This window comes from Aedes albopictus, chromosome 1, assembly GCF_035046485.1.
Source record: "Aedes albopictus strain Foshan chromosome 1, AalbF5, whole genome shotgun sequence".
Lineage (NCBI taxonomy): Eukaryota > Metazoa > Arthropoda > Insecta > Diptera > Culicidae > Aedes > Aedes albopictus.
In genome coordinates, this window is record NC_085136.1 from 23,923,070 (window position 1) to 23,941,477 (window position 18,408).

The 18,408-nt window shown below is 40.5% G+C and overlaps 1 protein-coding gene across 3 annotated transcripts in view; it reads right to left on the reverse strand.

Annotated features, from left to right (window-relative positions):
• The window catches only part of LOC109424776 (eye-specific diacylglycerol kinase), a 596,032-nt gene that overhangs the window by 303,534 nt on the left and 274,090 nt on the right, over positions 1-18,408 (reverse strand). The gene's annotated exons all lie outside the window — the stretch shown is intronic.

Consider the following 18,408-nt stretch of genomic DNA (forward strand, 5'->3'; position numbering starts at 1 on the left):
CCCCTTAAACTCTAGTGAAGTCCCATGGGATTCCCTGCAACCCAAAAAAATCTACTAAAACGCATTGAAATTCGTCAGAAAACCTCCCTGAGGCCTATGTGGACTTGCTTTGAGCTCAACCTAAGCTCCCTGGAATCTCCTGAAACCTATGAAACTGAAAGACACTTAAATCTCTCAGAAAATTCCTCTGAGAATCCCGCAGTGTTCAATACTGACTTCTATTGAAACACCATGAATTCCCCCGCAACCTCCTGCGAACCCCTCAAAACTACTGAAATGCGATAAAACCACTCAGAATATCCCCTTAGATACTCTGAAGAAAGTTTACTCCTTAAACTCAACTGAAGCATTCTGAAATTCCCTAAAACCTTATCCCTAAAACATTATCCGCCTTGAAACCCATCTGAAAACATTCCTTAGGTCTATGAAGACTTCCTTAAACTTTAATGAAGCCTCCTGGAATCTCCTGAAACCCATAAAATCTGCTGAAATGCCTTGAACCCTTTTGGAACCACCCCGTAAGTAAGTTTCCCCCTGAATCCTTCGAAACTTGAAGGCACATCAAAGGATTTCTAAAACCCTCTGAAGGTCTCTTGAAAGTCCCTGAAGCCCTCTGTAACCCCTTTAAAACCCACTGGAGCTCTTCCGGAAGCCCCTGCAGCCCCCTGATAAACCCAGCAGCTCTTCTGAAATCCCCGGCGATGCCTTGAAACTCCTCAGAAATCTCCGTAAAGTCCGCTCTAACACCTGTTATCAACGAAGCAAAGAACGATAGTAAATTGTCGTTCTTGGATTTACTAACTGTCAGGGAATCGTCTAATTTTGTATCCGAAATTTATCGGAAACCAACGAATACTATGAGGGTTATCCCCAGAACTTCTAATCATTCCCATCAGCATAAAATGGCAGCTTTCCATCATTTGATTCACAGAATGCATACTCTTTCTTTAACCCATTAACGCCCGAATTATGCCACAATCATAGTAGATGTCTGATTTTTTCTGAAGTACCTCAACCCCATAAAAGAAAGTTATTGCAGTCATTTAAATGGAAATCTACGGTGAAATTTTCGTTTTAATTCACAGTGGGGCATATGCACGTGAAACGTTGAAAAAACAGTTTTTTTTTATTTTTTTGCGCAGCTACCTTATTTCTATGAGCTATGTAAATCTATTTTAGATGACTGATCATAGTTGATATTCTCCTGATAAAAAAGTTACAGTTTGAAATGTTCCAGAAATGCATCACATTAGTAATAACTAAAACAATCTGCTAGTAGCTTATCAATGGATAGTTTTCAACAGTTTTTAGGCATTTCAATATACATCATTCTTATAATTTCTACATATAATGGGTTGATATTCGGCATTCTAGTAGTATACCCTGCCCACCGTATCCTTCTGGCTTTGCGAGCACGTGGCCACACACCGTTATCTAGTACAGAGCGAAAGATTACCTTAGAACTAGTCATTCGAAAACTCCAAATATTTGCAAGTGTTCTTTGAGCATTGTTTATGTTTCATTTTTATAAAGGACCACCTTATTAGCGTTCTGGTCATCTCATTTTCCCGCGCAGAGCTATGGAAAATCATGGACGAAAATGGCTTTCCTGGAAAGCTGACTAGACTGATATTGCTGTGTGCATTCGCAACGCAAATGTCAGGAATACCAAATGCGCTAAGATTTTCGAACATGTAACCCGATGTCAGTGGGAGCATTTACATCCTAGGTTGGCGGTGGTTTTGGATATGGTTGCTAATTTGCCTTTGGTAACACTGTGTTACCGCGCTTGAAGCGCATTTTGGCACCGTTTGCATCTTGAACGCACACAGCAATAAAAGTAACGATGGAGGGTGTGCAAAACTGCGTAAGGTTTTCGGGTGAACTATCCAGTTCATTCGAATCTCGCCGGGGACTGCGACAAGGTGACGGACTCTCATGCCAACTCTTCAACATCGCTCTAGAAGGTGTGATGCAACGAGCCTGACTCAACAACCGGGAAACGATTTTGACAAAATGCGGACAATTTGTGCGCTTTACGGACGACATGGACATTATCGCTTGAACATTTGGAACGGTGGCAGAGCTGTACACCCGCCTGAAACGCGAAGCAGCAAAGGTCGGACTGGTGGTGAATGCCTCAAAAACAAAGTACATGCTGGAAGGCGGAACCGAACACGACCGGATATGTCTGGGTAGTAATGTTACGATAGAGGGGATATCTTCGAGGTGGTGGAGGAATTCGTCTACCTCGGATCCTTACTGACGGCTGACAACAATGTGAGCCGTGAAATTCGGAGGTGCATCATCAGCGGAAGTCGGGCCTACTACGGACTCCAGAAGAAACGGTGGTCGAAAAAGATTCACTCACGCATCAAATGTACCATGTACAAAACGCTAATAAGACCGGTAGTCCTATACGGACACGAGACATGGACCATGCTCGAGGAGGACCTGCAAGCACTCGGAGTTTTCGAGCGACGCGTGGTAAGGACGATCTTCGGCGTAGTTCAGGAGAACTGTGTGTGGCGGAGAAGGATGAAACAACGAGCTCGCTGCACTTTACGGCAAACCCAGCATCCAGAAGGTGGCCAAAGCCGGAAGGATATGATGGACAGGGCATGTTGCAAGAATGCCGAACAACAAGTCTGCAAAGTTGGTGTTCGCAACAGATCCGGTTGGCACAAGAAGGCGTGGAGCGCAGAGAGCACGATGGGTGGATCAGGTGGAGCGTGACTTGGCGAGCATCGGGCGTGACCGAAGATTGAAAACGGCCGGCAGCCACGAACCGTGTATTATGGAGAAATATTGTTGATTCAGTTTTATTTTGAACTTGTTTTTATACTAAATAAATGAATGAAAAAAATCTCATTCTCATCTATCTCAGCTTCTTCCGAAGCTCACAGTGGAAACGATTTCCACTGATGATGCGTGATCGTATTTTACGGATCACGTAATTTACAGCTGTAGTTATGTGGACCAGAGTCCTATATGTAGTTCTTTTCTCGAGAAATACAATTTCAAAATTTTCATGAATCATTGAAGCCGCCTAACAGGAAAACATAAACCAACCCATTCATCATCGGATAATAACTCTCCTGAACGAGCATGAAAAAAAGAGGAGAATGGAAGACGGTGAAACATGCTTCATTTTCCACGATATTAGCAAAACTTACTAATCTGTGAATAGACCATTGGGCATTCAAGTCTTCTGGCCTCTAACCAAATAACGTTCAATTCATCTATCTACAACTATTTTGCATGAAACCGACCAATCAGTAGGTCGGCTGCAGAGACACGTTCGACCCAAACGAATGTCTTTGAGATGAGAGTCATAATGAACCTGAGTAAAGATAACAAATTGATAGCACATAGCACGTTATCGAAAATTACGATACCATTTGTTCAAGTTGATAACTATTTATACTATACTATATTTTGTTCAATATTATATTTAGTGACATGAGACGGCTGTTTTATACCTAGCTGGTTTTGGTATTAATCAGTAGCCATGCAGTTTTATTTCATCGTAAAAACTACCTTATCAATATTTTTTCAGAATTTTTAGAGTTCACTAGCGCCACCTAGCGGACAAACCTACAACCAACTAGTTCACTATTAGATAGCTCTTGGTGTCCTGATCGACCTTGTCGAATTCAAAATTCTTCTATGTAGTCTGATTCTCGAGATACAGAAGTTCAGAATGTTTAGAGCTCACTAGCGCCACCTAACGGATAAACCCAGCACCAACTAGTTCACTATCCGTTAGTCCTTGATGTACTGATCAACTTTGCCGACTACGAAATTCTTCTATGTAGCCTGATTTTCAAGATACAGAAGTTTAAAACTCACTAGCGCTACCTAGCGGAAGAACCTTCAATCAACTAGTTCACTATCGGATAGCTTGTGATGCCCTGATCGATCTTGCTGAAGACGATAATTTTCTATGTAGTGTAATTTTCGAGATCCGGAAGTTCAGAATTTTTGGGGCTCACTTGCACCCACAGAGCACACTTGCGCCACCTAACAGGTAAAACTAGAACCAACTAATTCACTATCGGATAGTTCTTGATGTCCTGATCAACTTTGCCGAAGACAAAAATTGTCTATGTAGTCTGGTTGTTGAGAAACAGAAGTTAAGAATTTCTATGACTCGCTAGCGCCACCTAGTGGATAAACCTAGAACCAACTAGTTCAGTATCGGATAGCTCATGATGTCCTGATCGACCTTGTCGAAGACGAAATTTTAGAATTCTTCTATGTAGTCTAATTCTCGAGATACAGAAGTTCAGAATATTTAGAGCCCACTTGCGCCACCTAGCGGACAAACCTACAATCAACTAGTTCTCTATCGGATAGCTGTTGACGTTCTGATCGACATTGCCGAAGACGATATTTTTCAATGTAGTCTAATTCTCGAGATACAGATGTCTGGAATTTTCAGGGCTCACTAACGCCACCTAGCAGATAAACCTTGAATCAACTAGTGCGCTATCGAGTAGCTCTTGATGTTCTGATCAACTTTGCCGAAGGCGAAATTCTTCTATGTAGTCTGATTCTCGAGAAACAGAAGTTCAGAATTTTTAAAGCCCACTTGTGCCATCTGGCGGACAAACCTACAATCAACTAGTTCACTATCGGATAGCGGTTGATGTCCTGATCGAAATTGCCGAAGACAGAATTCTTCTATGTAGTCGGATTCTCATGATACAGAAGTTTAACATTTTTTGGACTCACTAGCGCCAAATAACGGTTAAACCCAGAACCAACTAGTTCACTATCGGATAGCTATTGATGTCCTGATCAACCTTGCCGAAGTCAAAATTATTCTATGTAATCGGATTCTCGAGATACAGAGGTTAAATTTTTTTTTGGACTCGCTAGCGCCGCCTAACGGATTAATCTAGAACCAACTAGTTCACTATCGGATAGCTATTGATGTCCTGATCAATCTTGCGGAAGACGAAATTCTTCTATGTAGTCGGATTTTCAAGATACAGAGATTTAAATTTTTTAGGACTCACTAGCGCCACCTCACGGATAAACCTAGAACCAACTAGTTCACTATCGGATAGCTCTTGATGTCCTGATCAACTTTGCCGAAGTCAAAATTCTTCTATGTAGTCGGATTCTCGAGATATAGAGGTTTAAATTTTTAAGGTCTCACTAGCGCTACCTAACGGATAAACCTAGAACGAACTAGTTCACGATCGGATAGCTATTGATGTCCTGATCAACCTTGCCGAAGACGAAATTCTTCTATGTAGTCTGATTTTCAAGATACAGAGGTTTAAATTTTTTAGGACTCACTAACACCACCTAGCGGACAAACCTACAATCAACTAGTTCACTATCGGATAGCTGTTAATGTCCTGATCAACTTTGCCGAAGACAGAATTCTTCTATGTAGTCAGATTGCCGAGATAAAGATTTTTTTTAGAGCCCACAAGCGCCATCTAACGGATAAACTTAGAACCAACTAGTTCACTATCGAATAGCTATTGATGTCCTGATCAACCTTGCCGAAGACAGAATTCTTCTATGTAGTCAGATTCTCGAGATAAAGAGGTTAATTTTTTTAGAGCGCCATCTAACGGATAAACTTAGAACCAACTAGTTCACTATCGGATAGCTATTGATGTCCTGATCAACCTTGCCGAAGACGAAATTCTTCTATGTAGTCGGATTCTCGAGATACAGAGGTTTAAATATTTTAGGACTCACTAGCGCCACCTAGCGGATAAACCTAGAACCAACCAGTTCACTATCGGATAGCTCTTGATGTCCTGATCAATTTTGCTGAAAATATTTTTTTTCTATGTAGTCTGATTCTCAAGATACGAAGGCGACAGTATTGGCAATGGCCGTTGACGAAACACCTGTCAAAGCACAATGTTTGGTGATCACTAGTGCCACCTAGTGGAGCGAATACGTACTAAATTACGTCCTATCTAAGAGTCCTTGATCTTCTCAACAACTTTGCTGAAGACACCACCCTTCCAAAATGCTTCATTTCTCCGCAATTATCGCAAAAGTTACTGATCTATAAATAGATCACTGGGCGTTCGAGGCATCTGATCTATAAATAGATCACTGGGCGGAAATGGGTTAAGTGATACAGGCAAACAAAAGGAAATGGATTATAGTTTTCAAACAGCTAGACTCAATGGCAAAATGGATATAATGATAGTACAGTTAGGGCTATTATCGATAAGAAAAAGAAGGATTTATTCTGTTGCTATTGAAGAAGATGAGTTGAAAAACGTTGCGGTGAAGTTTCTCATTTCTTAGTTCTCATTTCTCATCCCTCATCACTTATCTCTCATCTAGCATCATGCATCATAATCATCTCTCATTTCGTAATCTCTCATCGTCATCATCATCATCATCGCTTTCTCTTATCTTTCATCTATCATCTCTCATCTGTCCTACGTCATCATCAACATCTCTCATCATCCATCATCATCTCTCATCTCTGATCTAACATCCCTCATCTCTCATCTGTCATCTCTCATCTCCCTTCTCTCATCTCTCTCATCATCATCGTATACTATCACTCATTTCTCATCTTTCATCTCTCATCATCATCACCATCATCTCTTATCTCTCATATCGGGATGTTATTCAGTAACCTGTGCATTAACCAGCACGGCTACAACAATGCACAAAACATTTTACAAGACTGACTATACGTTCTCTTTTTCCGCTTGCTTTGTTTTGCATCCATTGATATATGCCCAATTTCATAATCATATTATATTAATCAGTACGCATCTCATTCCCAACAAAACCATAAGGGAAAGCAGATGACAATCCTAAGGAGATAATGATGCGAACCGCGAAAGGATTCAGATGAGAATCAAAGAAATTATTTCAAGGAGGATTCTAAGAGAGTTCTGATGATAAAGCGGAGATGATTCTTATAAAAATCTCAAAAGAATTCAATGTTAAGGTGAAACGGGACGCCGTGTTATTTTTCCTATCTTGCCTCTCTTTCTAACAATTTGCCTCGCGATTTTGAAGATGGTAATCTCGAGACCTATCGCACTGAAGATGCTGAAAACCAATCAGCATATGCACTGCAAGTGAGCATACACAATGATAGGTTTTTGTTGCAAAATATGAAGTAGAATCTGAGATTACCATCTTAGTAGCAACAGAGCAATGGCGGATATTTTCTCGACCGTCCCGTCCGCCCTTAAAGAATCTCGTGAAGATTCTGATTAGAACCACGAAGGGATTTTGTTGAGAATCTTGAGAGGATATTGATGGAAATATTGAGAGGATTCTTTAAGGATATTTACACCGTCATCGACCAGAGGCCGCGCACAGACTGAAAATCACTAACTTTAGACAACGGACAACACATATAACACACCCAGCGGAGAGATTTCCGTTTAGACGAAAAGTTTTCCCCGACTGGAGCGGGAATCGAACACACACACACACACCGAGGCTAACGAAACACCTAAACGACTGACGCCACTAACCGCTCGGCCACGAAGCCCACGATGAGGATACTGATAGGAAGCTGAAAAGAATCATCAGAGTTTTCTTGGGAGTATCATCAGAGTATTTTGATGCGAATTCTGATGGGAAGCCTGGAATAATTCTGATCAGAATCCTAAGAGAATTCTGTTAAATTCGCAAGACAATACAGCTGACTATCCTAAGAGGATTCTGATGACGGCATCCTTGAGTATTTCTAGGATTCTGATTATGAGATCCTTGAATATGAAAATCCAAAGCGATTCCAGATGAGAATCCTGAGAGAATTCTGATGAGACTTCTTGAAGGATTCAGAGAATTTAAAGAGATACCCTGATAAGCATCCTGAGAGCATTCTGGTGAGAATCCTAAGAGAATTCTGAAGAGAATCCTCAGAGGATTATGATAAAAATCCTGAGTGGATTCTGATGAGGGACGTGAGAGAAATCCGATGAGAGACCTGACAAGATTCTGATGAGATTCCTGAGAGGATTCTGATGAGAATCCTGAGACGATTTTAATAAGAGTTCTGTAATGATTCTGATGAGAGTCATGAGAGAATTCTGATGAGCATGCTGAGAGGATTCTAATGATAATCCTGAGAGAATTCTGATGAAAATCCTGCGAGGATTCTGGTGAGAGTCCTGAGAAAATTCTGGTGAGAATCCTAAGAGGATTCTGGTGTGAATCCTTAGAGAATTCTGATGAGAATTCTCAGACCATTATGATAAGAATCTGTAGAGAATTCTGATATGAATCTGAGATGATTCTAATGAGAGACCTTAGGAAAATTCGAAGAGAAACCTTACATTCTGATGAGAATGCTGAGAGGATTCATATGAAAATCCTGAGAGATTTCGGTTGCAAATGCTGAGAGGCTTCTGGTAAGAATCCAAAGAAGATTCTGGTGAGAATCTCAAGAGGATTCTGGTGAGAATCCTAAGAGGATTCTGGTGAGAATCCTAAGAGGATTCTGGTGAGAATCCTAAGAGGATTCTGGTGAGAATCCTCAGAGGATTCTGGTGAGAATCCAAAGAGGATTCTGGTGAGAATCCTAAGAGGATTCTGGTGAGTATTCTAAGCGGATTCTGGTGAGAATCCTAAGAGGATTCTGGTGAGAATCCTAAAAGGATTCTGGTGAGAATGCCAAGAGGATTCTGGTGAGAATCCTAAGAGGATTCTGGTGAGAATACTAAGAGGATTCTGGTGAGAATCCTAAGAGGATTCTGGTGAGAATCCTCAGAGGATTCTGGTGAGAATCCTAAGAGGATTCTGGTGAGAATCCTAAGAGGATTCTGGTGAGAATCCTAAAAGGATTCTGATGAGAATCCTAAGAGAATTCTGGTGAGAATCCTAAGAGAAATTTAGTGAGAATCCTAAGAGAATTCTGGTGAGAATCCTAAGAGGATTCTGGTGAGAATCCCAAGAGGAATCAGGTGAAAATCCTAAGAGGATTCTGATGAGAATTATAAGAGGATTCTGGTGAGAATTCTGAGAGGATTCTGGTGAGAATCCTAAGAGGATTCTGGTGAGAATCCTAAAAGGATTCTGGTGAGAATCCTAAAAGGATTCTGGTGAGAATCCTAAGAGGATTCTGGTGAGAATCCTAAGAGGATTCTGGTGAGAATCCTAAGAGGATTCTGGTGAGAATCCTGAGAGGATTCTGGTGAGAATCCTAAGAGGATTCTGGTGAGAATCCTAAGAGGATTCTGGTGAGAATCCTAAGAGGATTCTGGTGAGAATCCTAAGTGGATTCTGGTGAGAATCCTAAGAGGATTCTGGTGAGAATCCTAAGAGGATTCTGGTGAGAATCCTAAGAGGATTCTGGTGAGATTCCTAAGAGGATTCTGGTGAGAATCCTAAAAGGATTCTGGTGAGAATCCTAAGAGGATTCTGGTGAGAATCCTGAGAGGATTATGGTAAGTATCCTGAGAAGATTCTGATATGAATCCTGAGAGGATTCTAATGAGAGACCTGAGAGAAATCCGATGAGAGACCTGAGAGGATTCTTATGAGATTCCAGAGAGGATTCTTATGAGAATCCTGAGAGGATTTTATTGAGAGTTCTGTGATGATTCTGAGAAGAGTCCTAAGAGAATTTTGATGAGAATGCTTAGAAGATTCTTATGGTAATCCAAAGAGTGGTGAGAATCCTGAGAGGATTCTGGTGAGAATCCTAAGAGGATTCTGGTGAAAATCCTAAGAGGATTCTGATGAGAATTCTAAGAGGATTCTGGTGAGAATTCTGAGAGGATTCTGGTGAGATTCCTAAGAGGATTCTGGTGAGAATCCTAAAAGGATTCTGGTGAGAATCCTAAGAGGATTCTGGTGAGAATCCTGAGAGGATTATGGTAAGTATCCTGAGAAGATTCTGATATGAATCCTGAGAGGATTCTAATGAGAGACCTGAGAGAAATCCGATGAGAGACCTGAGAGGATTCTTATGAGATTCCAGAGAGGATTCTTATGAGAATCCTGAGAGGATTTTATTGAGAGTTCTGTGATGATTCTGAGAAGAGTCCTAAGAGAATTCTGATGAGAATGCTTAGAAGATTCTTATGGTAATCCAGAGAGTGGTGAGAATCCTGAGAGGATTCTGGTGAGAATCCTAAGAGGATTCTGGTGAAAATCCTAAGAGGATTCTGATGAGAATTCTAAGAGGATTCTGGTGAGAATTTTGAGAGGATTCTGGTGAGAATCCTAAGAGGATTCTGGTGAGAATCCTAAGAGGATTCTGGTGAGAATCCTAAGAGGGTTCTGGTGAGAATCCTAAGAGGATTCTGGTGAGAATGCTAAGAGGATTCTAGTGAGAATCCTAAGAGGATTCTGGTGAGAATCCTAAGAGGATTCTGGTGAGAATCCTTACATGATGCTGATGAGAATCCTTACATGATTCTGATGAGAATCCTTACAGGATTCTGATGAGAATCCTTACAGGATTCTGATGAGAATCCTTACAGGATTCTGATGAGAATCCTTACAGGATTCTGATGAGAATCCTTACAGGATTCTGATGAGAATCCTTACAGGATTCTGATGAGAATCCTTACAGGATTCTGATGAGAATCCTTACAGGATTCTGATGAGAATCCTTACAGGATTCTGATGAGAATCCTTACAGGATTCTGATGAGAATCCTTACAGGATTCTGATGAGAATCCTTACAGGATTCTGATGAGAATCTTTACAGGATTCTGATGAGAATCCTTGCAGGATTCTGATGAGAATCCTTACAGGATTCTGATGAGAATCCTTACAGGATTCTGATGAGAATCCTTACAGGATTCTGATGAGAATCCTTACAGGATTCTGATGAGAATCCTTGCAGGATTCTGATGAGAATCCTTACAGGATTCTGATGAGAATCCTTGCAGGATTCTGATGAGAATCCTTACAGGATTCTGATGAGAATCCTTACAGGATTCTGATGAGAATCCTTACAGGATTCTGATGAGAATCCTTACAGAATTCTGATGAGAATCCTTACAGGATTCTGATGAGAATCCTTACAGGATTCTGATGAGAATCCTTACAGGATTCTGATGAGAATCCTTACAGGATTCTGATGAGAATCCTTACAGGATTCTGATGAGAATCCTTACAGGATTCTGATGAGAATCCTTACAGGATTCTGATGAGAATCCTTACAGGATTCTGATGAGAATCCTTACAGGATTCTGATGAGAATCCTTACAGGATTCTGATGAGAATCCTTACAGGATTCTGATGAGAATCCTTACAGGATTCTGATGAGAATCCTTACAGGATTCTGATGAGAATCCTTACAGGATTCTGATGAGAATCCTTACAGGATTCTGATGAGAACCCTTACAGGATTCTGATGAGAATCCTTACAGGATTCTGATGAGAATCCTTACAGGATTCTGATGAGAATCCTTACAGGATTCTGATGAGAATCCTTACAGGATTCTGATGAGAATCCTTACAGGATTCTGATGAGAATCCTTACAGGATTCTGATGAGAATCCTTACAGGATTCTGATGAGAATCCTTACAGGATTCTGATGAGAATCCTTACAGGATTCTGATGAGAATCCTTACAGGATTCTGATGAGAATCCTTACAGGATTCTGATGAGAATCCTTACAGGATTCTGATGAGAATCCTTACAGGATTCTGATGAGAATCCTTACAGGATTCTGATGAGAATCCTTACAGGATTCTGATGAGAATCCTTACAGGATTCTGATGAGAATCCTTACAGGATTCTGATGAGAATCCTTACAGGATTCTGATGAGAATCCTTACAGGATTCTGATGAGAATCCTTACAGGATTCTGATGAGAATCCCTACAGGATTCTGATCAGAATTTTTACAGGATTCTGATGAGAATTTTTACAGGATTCAGATGAGAATTCTTACAGGATTCTGATGAGAATTCTTACAGGATTCTGATGAGAATTCATACAGGATTCTGATGAGAATACTTACAGGATTCTGATGAGAATCCTTACAGGATTCTGAAGACAATCCTAAGAGGATTCTGAAGACAATCCTAAGAGGATTCTGAAGACAATCCTAAGAGGATTCTGGTGAATTCTGGAAGGATTCCGAGAGGGTTCTGACGAGAATCCCAACAGGATTCAGACGAGAATCCCAACAGGATTCAGACGAGAATCCTAAGAGGTTTCTGACGAAAAATCTAAGAGACATCTAACGAGAATTCTAAGAGGATTCTAACGAGTATCCTAAGTGGATTCTGACGAGTATCCTAAGAGGATTCTGACGAGAATCCTAAGAGGATTCTGACAGGAATTCTGAAAGGATTTTGACAAGAATCCTGAGAGGATTCTGACGAGAATCCTGAGAGGATTCTGATGCTAGCCCTGAGAGGATACTGGTGAGAATCTTGAGGGAATTTTGTTGATGATCTTGAGAGGAAACTGGTAAGAATCCAGAGATGATTCTGGTGAGAATGCTGAGAGGATTCTGGTGATAATCCTGAGAGGATTCAGGTGAGGATCCTGAGAGGATTCTGTCGAGAATCCTGAGAGGATTCTGGTGAGAATACTGAGAGGATCCTGGTGAGAGTCTTGATAGGATTCTGGTGAGAATCCTGAGAGGATTCTGATGAGAATCCTGAGAGGGTTTTGATGAGAATCCTGAGAAGATTCTGGTGAGAATTCTGAGAGGGTTCTGATGAGAATCCTGTAGAGATTTTGATGAGAATCCTGAGAGGCTTCTGATGAGAATCCCAAGAGGATTCTGAAAAAAGCCTTAGAGGATTTTGATGAGAATCCTGTGAGGATTCTGATGAGAATCCTGTGAGGATTCTGATAAGAATCCTGTGGGGATTCTGATGAGAATCCTTAGAGGAATCTGATGAGAATCCTTAGAGGATTCTGATGAGAATCCTTAGAGGATTCTGATGAGAATCCTTAGAGGATTCTGATGAGAATCCTTAGAGGATTCTGATGAGAATCCTTAGAGGATTCTGATGAGAATCCTTAGAGGATTCTGATGAGAATCCTTAGAGGATTCTGATGAGAATCCTCAGAGGATTCTGATGAGAATCCTCAGAGGATTCTGATGAGAATCCTTAGAGGATTCTGATGAGAATCCTTAGAGGATTCTGATGAGAATCCTTAGAGGATTCTGATAAAAATCCTTAGAGGATTCTGATGAGAATCCTTAGAGGATTCTGATGAGAATCCTTAGAGAATTCTGATGAGAATCCTTAGAGGATTCTGATGAGAATCCTTAGAGGATTCTGATGAGAATCCTTAGAGGACGAGTATCCTAAGTGGATTCTGACGAGAATCCTGAGAGGATTCTGACGAAAATCCTGAAAGTATTCTGACGAAAACACTGAGAGGATTAAAACGAGAGTTCTGAAAGGATTCTGACGAGAATCCTGGAAGGATTCTGGCCAGAATCCTGAGAGGATTCTCATAATAGACGTTAGAGCATTCTGGTGAGAATCCTAAGAAGATCCTGGTGAGAAACTTGAGAGGATTTTGGTGAGAATCCTGAGAGGATTCTGGTAAACATCCTGAGAGGATTCTGTCGAGAGTCCTGAGAGGAATCTGGTGAGAACCCTTAGAGGATTCTGGTGAGAATCCAAAGAGGTTTCTAATGAGAATCCTTAGAGGATTCTGATGAGAATCCTGTGAGGATTCTGCTGAGAATCCTGTGAGGCTTCTGATGAGAATCCTGTGAGGATTCTGATGAGAATCCTTAGAAGCTTCTGACGAGAATCCTTAGAGGTTTCTGATAATAATCCTTAGAGCATTCTGATGAGAATTCTGTGCGGATTCTGATGAGAATCCCAAGAGGATTCTGATGAGAATCCTAAGAGGATTCGGATGAGAATCCTAAGAGGATTCTGATGAGAATCCTAAGAGGATTCTGATGAGAATCCTAAGAGGGTTCTGATGAGAATCCTTACAGGATTCTAATGAAAACTCTGAGAGGATTTTAATGAGAATCTTTACAGGATCCTGATGAGAATCCTTAGAGGATTCTGATGAGAATCCTTAGAGGATTCTGATGAGAATCCTTAGAGGATTCTGATGAGAATCCTTAGAGGATTCTGATGAGAATCCTTAGAGGATTCTGATGAGAATCCTTAGAGGATTCTGATGAGAATCCTTAGAGGATTCTGATGAGAATCCTTAGAGGATTCTGATGAGAATCCTTAGAGGATTCTGATGAGAATCCTTAGAGGATTCTGATGAGAATCCTTAGAGGATTCTGATGAGAATCCTTAGAGGATTCTGATGAGAATCCTTAGAGGATTCTGATGAGAATCCTTAGAGGATTCTGATGAGAATCCATAGAGGATTCTGATGAGAATCCTTAGAGGATTCTGATGAGAATCCTTAGAGGATTCTGATGAGAATCCTAAGAGGATTCTGATGAGAATCCTTAGAGGATTCTGATGAGAATCCTTAGAGGATTCTGATGAGAATCCTTAGAGGATTCTGATGAGAATCCTTAGAGGATTCTGATGAGAATCCTTAGAGGATTCTGATGAGAATCCTTAGAGGATTCTGATGAGAATCCTTAGAGGATTCTGATGAGAATCCTTAGAGGATTCTGATGAGAATCCTTAGAGGATTCTGATGAGAATCCTTAGAGGATTCTGATGAGAATCCTTACAGGATTCAGATGAGAATCCTTACAGGATTCTGATGAGAATCCTTACAGGATTCAGATGAGAATCCTTACAGGATTCTGATGAGAATCCTTACAGGATTCTGATGAGAATCCTTAGAGGATTCTGATGAGAATCCTTAGAGGATTCTGATGAGAATCCTTAGAGGATTCTGATGAGAATCCTTAGAGGATTCTGATGAGAATCCTTAGAGGATTCTGATGAGAATCCTTAGAGGATTCTGATGAGAATCCTTAGAGGATTCTGATGAGAATCCTTAGAGGATTCTGATGAGAATCCTTAGAGGATTCTGATGAGAATCCTTAGAGGATTCTGATGAGAATCCTTAGAGGATTCTGATGAGAATCCTTAGAGGATTCTGATGAGAATCCTTAGAGGATTCTGATGAGAATCCTTAGAGGATTCTGATGAGAATCCTTAGAGGATTCTGATGAGAATTCTTAGAGGATTCTGATGAGAATCCTTAGAGGATTCTGATGAGAATTCTTAGAGGATTCTGATGAGAATCCTTAGAGGATTCTGATGAGAATCCTTAGAGGATTCTGATGAGAATCCTTAGAGGATTCTGACGAGTATCCTAAGTGGATTCTGACGAGAATCCTGAGAGGATTCTGACGAAAATCCTGAAAGTATTCTGACGAAAACACTAAGAGGATTAAAACGAGAGTTCTGAAAGGATTCTGACGAGAATCCTGGAAGGATTCTGGCCAGAATCCTGAGAGGATTCTGATAATAGACGTTAGAGCATTCTGGTGAGAATCCTAAGAAGATCCTGATGAGAAACTTGAGAGGATTTTGGTGAGAATCCTGAGAGGATTCAGGTGATAATCCAAAGAGGTTTCTAAAGAGAATCCTTAGAGGATTCTGATGAGAATCCTGTGAGGATTCTGCTGAGAATCCTGTGAGGCTTCTGATGAGAATCCTGTGAGGATTCTGATGAGAATCCTTAGAAGCTTCTGACGAGAATCCTTAGAGGTTTCTGATAATTATCCTTAGAGCATTCTGATGAGAATTCTGTGCGGATTCTGATGAGAATCCCAAGAGGATTCTGATGAGAATCCTAAGAGGATTCTGATGAGAATCCTAAGAGGATTCTGATGGGAATCCTAAGAGGATTCTGATGAGAATCCTAAGAGGATTCTGATGAGAATCCTAAGAGGCTTCTGATGAGAATCCTTACAGGATTCTAATGAAAACTCTGAGAGGATTTTCATGAGAATCTTTACAGGATCCTGATGAGAATCCTTAGAGGATCCTTAGAGAATCCTTACAGGATTCTGATGAGAATCCTTAGAGGATTCTGATGAGAATCCTTAGAGGATTCTGATGAGAATCCTTAGAGGATTCTGATGAGAATCCTTAGAGGATTCTGATGAGAATCCTTAGAGGATTCTGATGAGAATCCTTAGAGGATTCTGATGAGAATCCTTAGAGGATTCTGATGAGAATCCTTAGAGGATTCTGATGAGAATCCTTAGAGGATTCTGATGAGAATCCTTAGAGGATTCTGATGAGAATCCTTAGAGGATTCTGATGAGAATCCTTAGAGGATTCTGATGAGAATCCTTAGAGGATTCTGATGAGAATCCTTAGAGGATTCTGATGAGAATCCTTAGAGGATTCTGATGAGAATCCTTAGAGGATTCTGATGAGAATCCTTAGAGGATTCTGATGAGAATCCTTAGAGGATTCTGATGAGAATCCTTAGAGGATTCTGATGAGAATCCTTAGAGGATTCTGATGAGAATCCTTAGAGGATTCTGATGAGAATCCTTAGAGGATTCTGATGAGAATCCATAGAGGATTCTGATGAGAATCCTTAGAGGATTCTGATGAGAATCCTAAGAGGATTCTGATGAGAATCCTTAGAGGATTCTGATGAGAATCCTTAGAGGATTCTGATGAGAATCCTTAGAGGATTCTGATGAGAATCCTTAGAGGATTCTGATGAGAATCCTTAGAGGATTCTGATGAGAATCCTTAGAGGATTCTGATGAGAATCCTTAGAGGATTCTGATGAGAATCCTTAGAGGATTCTGATGAGAATCCTTAGAGGATTCTGATGAGAATCCTTAGAGGATTCTGATGAGAATCCTTACAGGATTCAGATGAGAATCCTTACAGGATTCTGATGAGAATCCTTACAGGATTCAGATGAGAATCCTTACAGGATTCTGATGAGAATCCTTACAGGATTCTGATGAGAATCCTTAGAGGATTCTGATGAGAATCCTTAGAGGATTCTGATGAGAATCCTTAGAGGATTCTGATGAGAATCCTTAGAGGATTCTGATGAGAATCCTTAGAGGATTCTGATGAGAATCCTTAGAGGATTCTGATGAGAATCCTTAGAGGATTCTGATGAGAATCCTTAGAGGATTCTGATGAGAATCCTTAGAGGATTCTGATGAGAATCCTTAGAGGATTCTGATGAGAATCCTTAGAGGATTCTGATGAGAATCCTTAGAGGATTCTGATGAGAATCCTTAGAGGATTCTGATGAGAATCCTTAGAGGATTCTGATGAGAATCCTTAGAGGATTCTGATGAGAATCCTTAGAGGATTCTAATGAGAATTCTTAGAGGATTCTGATGAGAATCCTTAGAGGATTCTGATGAGAATCCTTAGAGGATTCTGATGAGAATCCTTAGAGGATTCTGATGAGAATCCTTAGAGGATTCTGATGAGAATCCTTAGAGGATTCTGATGAGAATCCTTAGAGGATTCTGATGAGAATCCTTAGAGGATTCTGATGAGAATCCATAGAGGATTCTGATGAGAATCCTTAGAGGATTCTGATGAGAATCCTTAGAGGATTCTGATGAGAATCCTTAGAGGATTCTGATGAGAATCCTTAGAGGATTCTGATGAGAATCCTTAGAGGATTCTGATGAGAATCCTTAGAGGATTCTGATGAGAATCCTTAGAGGATTCTGATGAGAATCCTTAGAGGATTCTGATGAGAATCCTTAGAGGATTCTGATGAGAATCCTTAGAGGATTCTGATGAGAATCCTTAGAGGATTCTGATGAGAATCCTTACAGGATTCAGATGAGAATCCTTACAGGATTCTGATGAGAATCCTTACAGGATTCTGATGAGAATCCTTACAGGATTCAGATGAGAATCCTTACAGGATTCAGATGAGAATCCTTACAGGATTCTGATGAGAATCCTTACAGGATTCTGATGAGAATCCTTACAGGATTCTGATGAGAATCCTTACAGGATTCTGATGAGAATCCTTACAGGATTCTGATGAGAATCCTTACAGGATTCTGATGAGAATCCTTACAGGATTCTGATGAGAATCCTTAGAGGATTCTGATGAGAATCCTTAGAGGATTCTGATGAGAATCCTTAGAGGATTCTGATGAGAATCCTTAGAGGATTCTGATGAGAATCCTTAGAGGATTCTGATGAGAATCCTTAGAGGATTCTGATGAGAATCCTTAGAGGATTCTGATGAGAATCCTTAGAGGATTCTGATGAGAATCCTTAGAGGATTCTGATGAGAATCCTTAGAGGATTCTGATGAGAATCCTTAGAGGATTCTGATGAGAATCCTTAGAGGATTCTGATGAGAATCCTTAGAGGATTCTGATGAGAATCCTTAGAGGATTCTGATGAGAATCCTTACAGGATTCTGATGAGAATCCTTACAGGATTCTGATGAGAATCCTTACAGGATTCTGATGAGAATCCTTACAGGATTCTGATGAGAATCCTTACAGGATTCTGATGAGAATCCTTACAGGATTCTGATGAGAATCCTTACAGG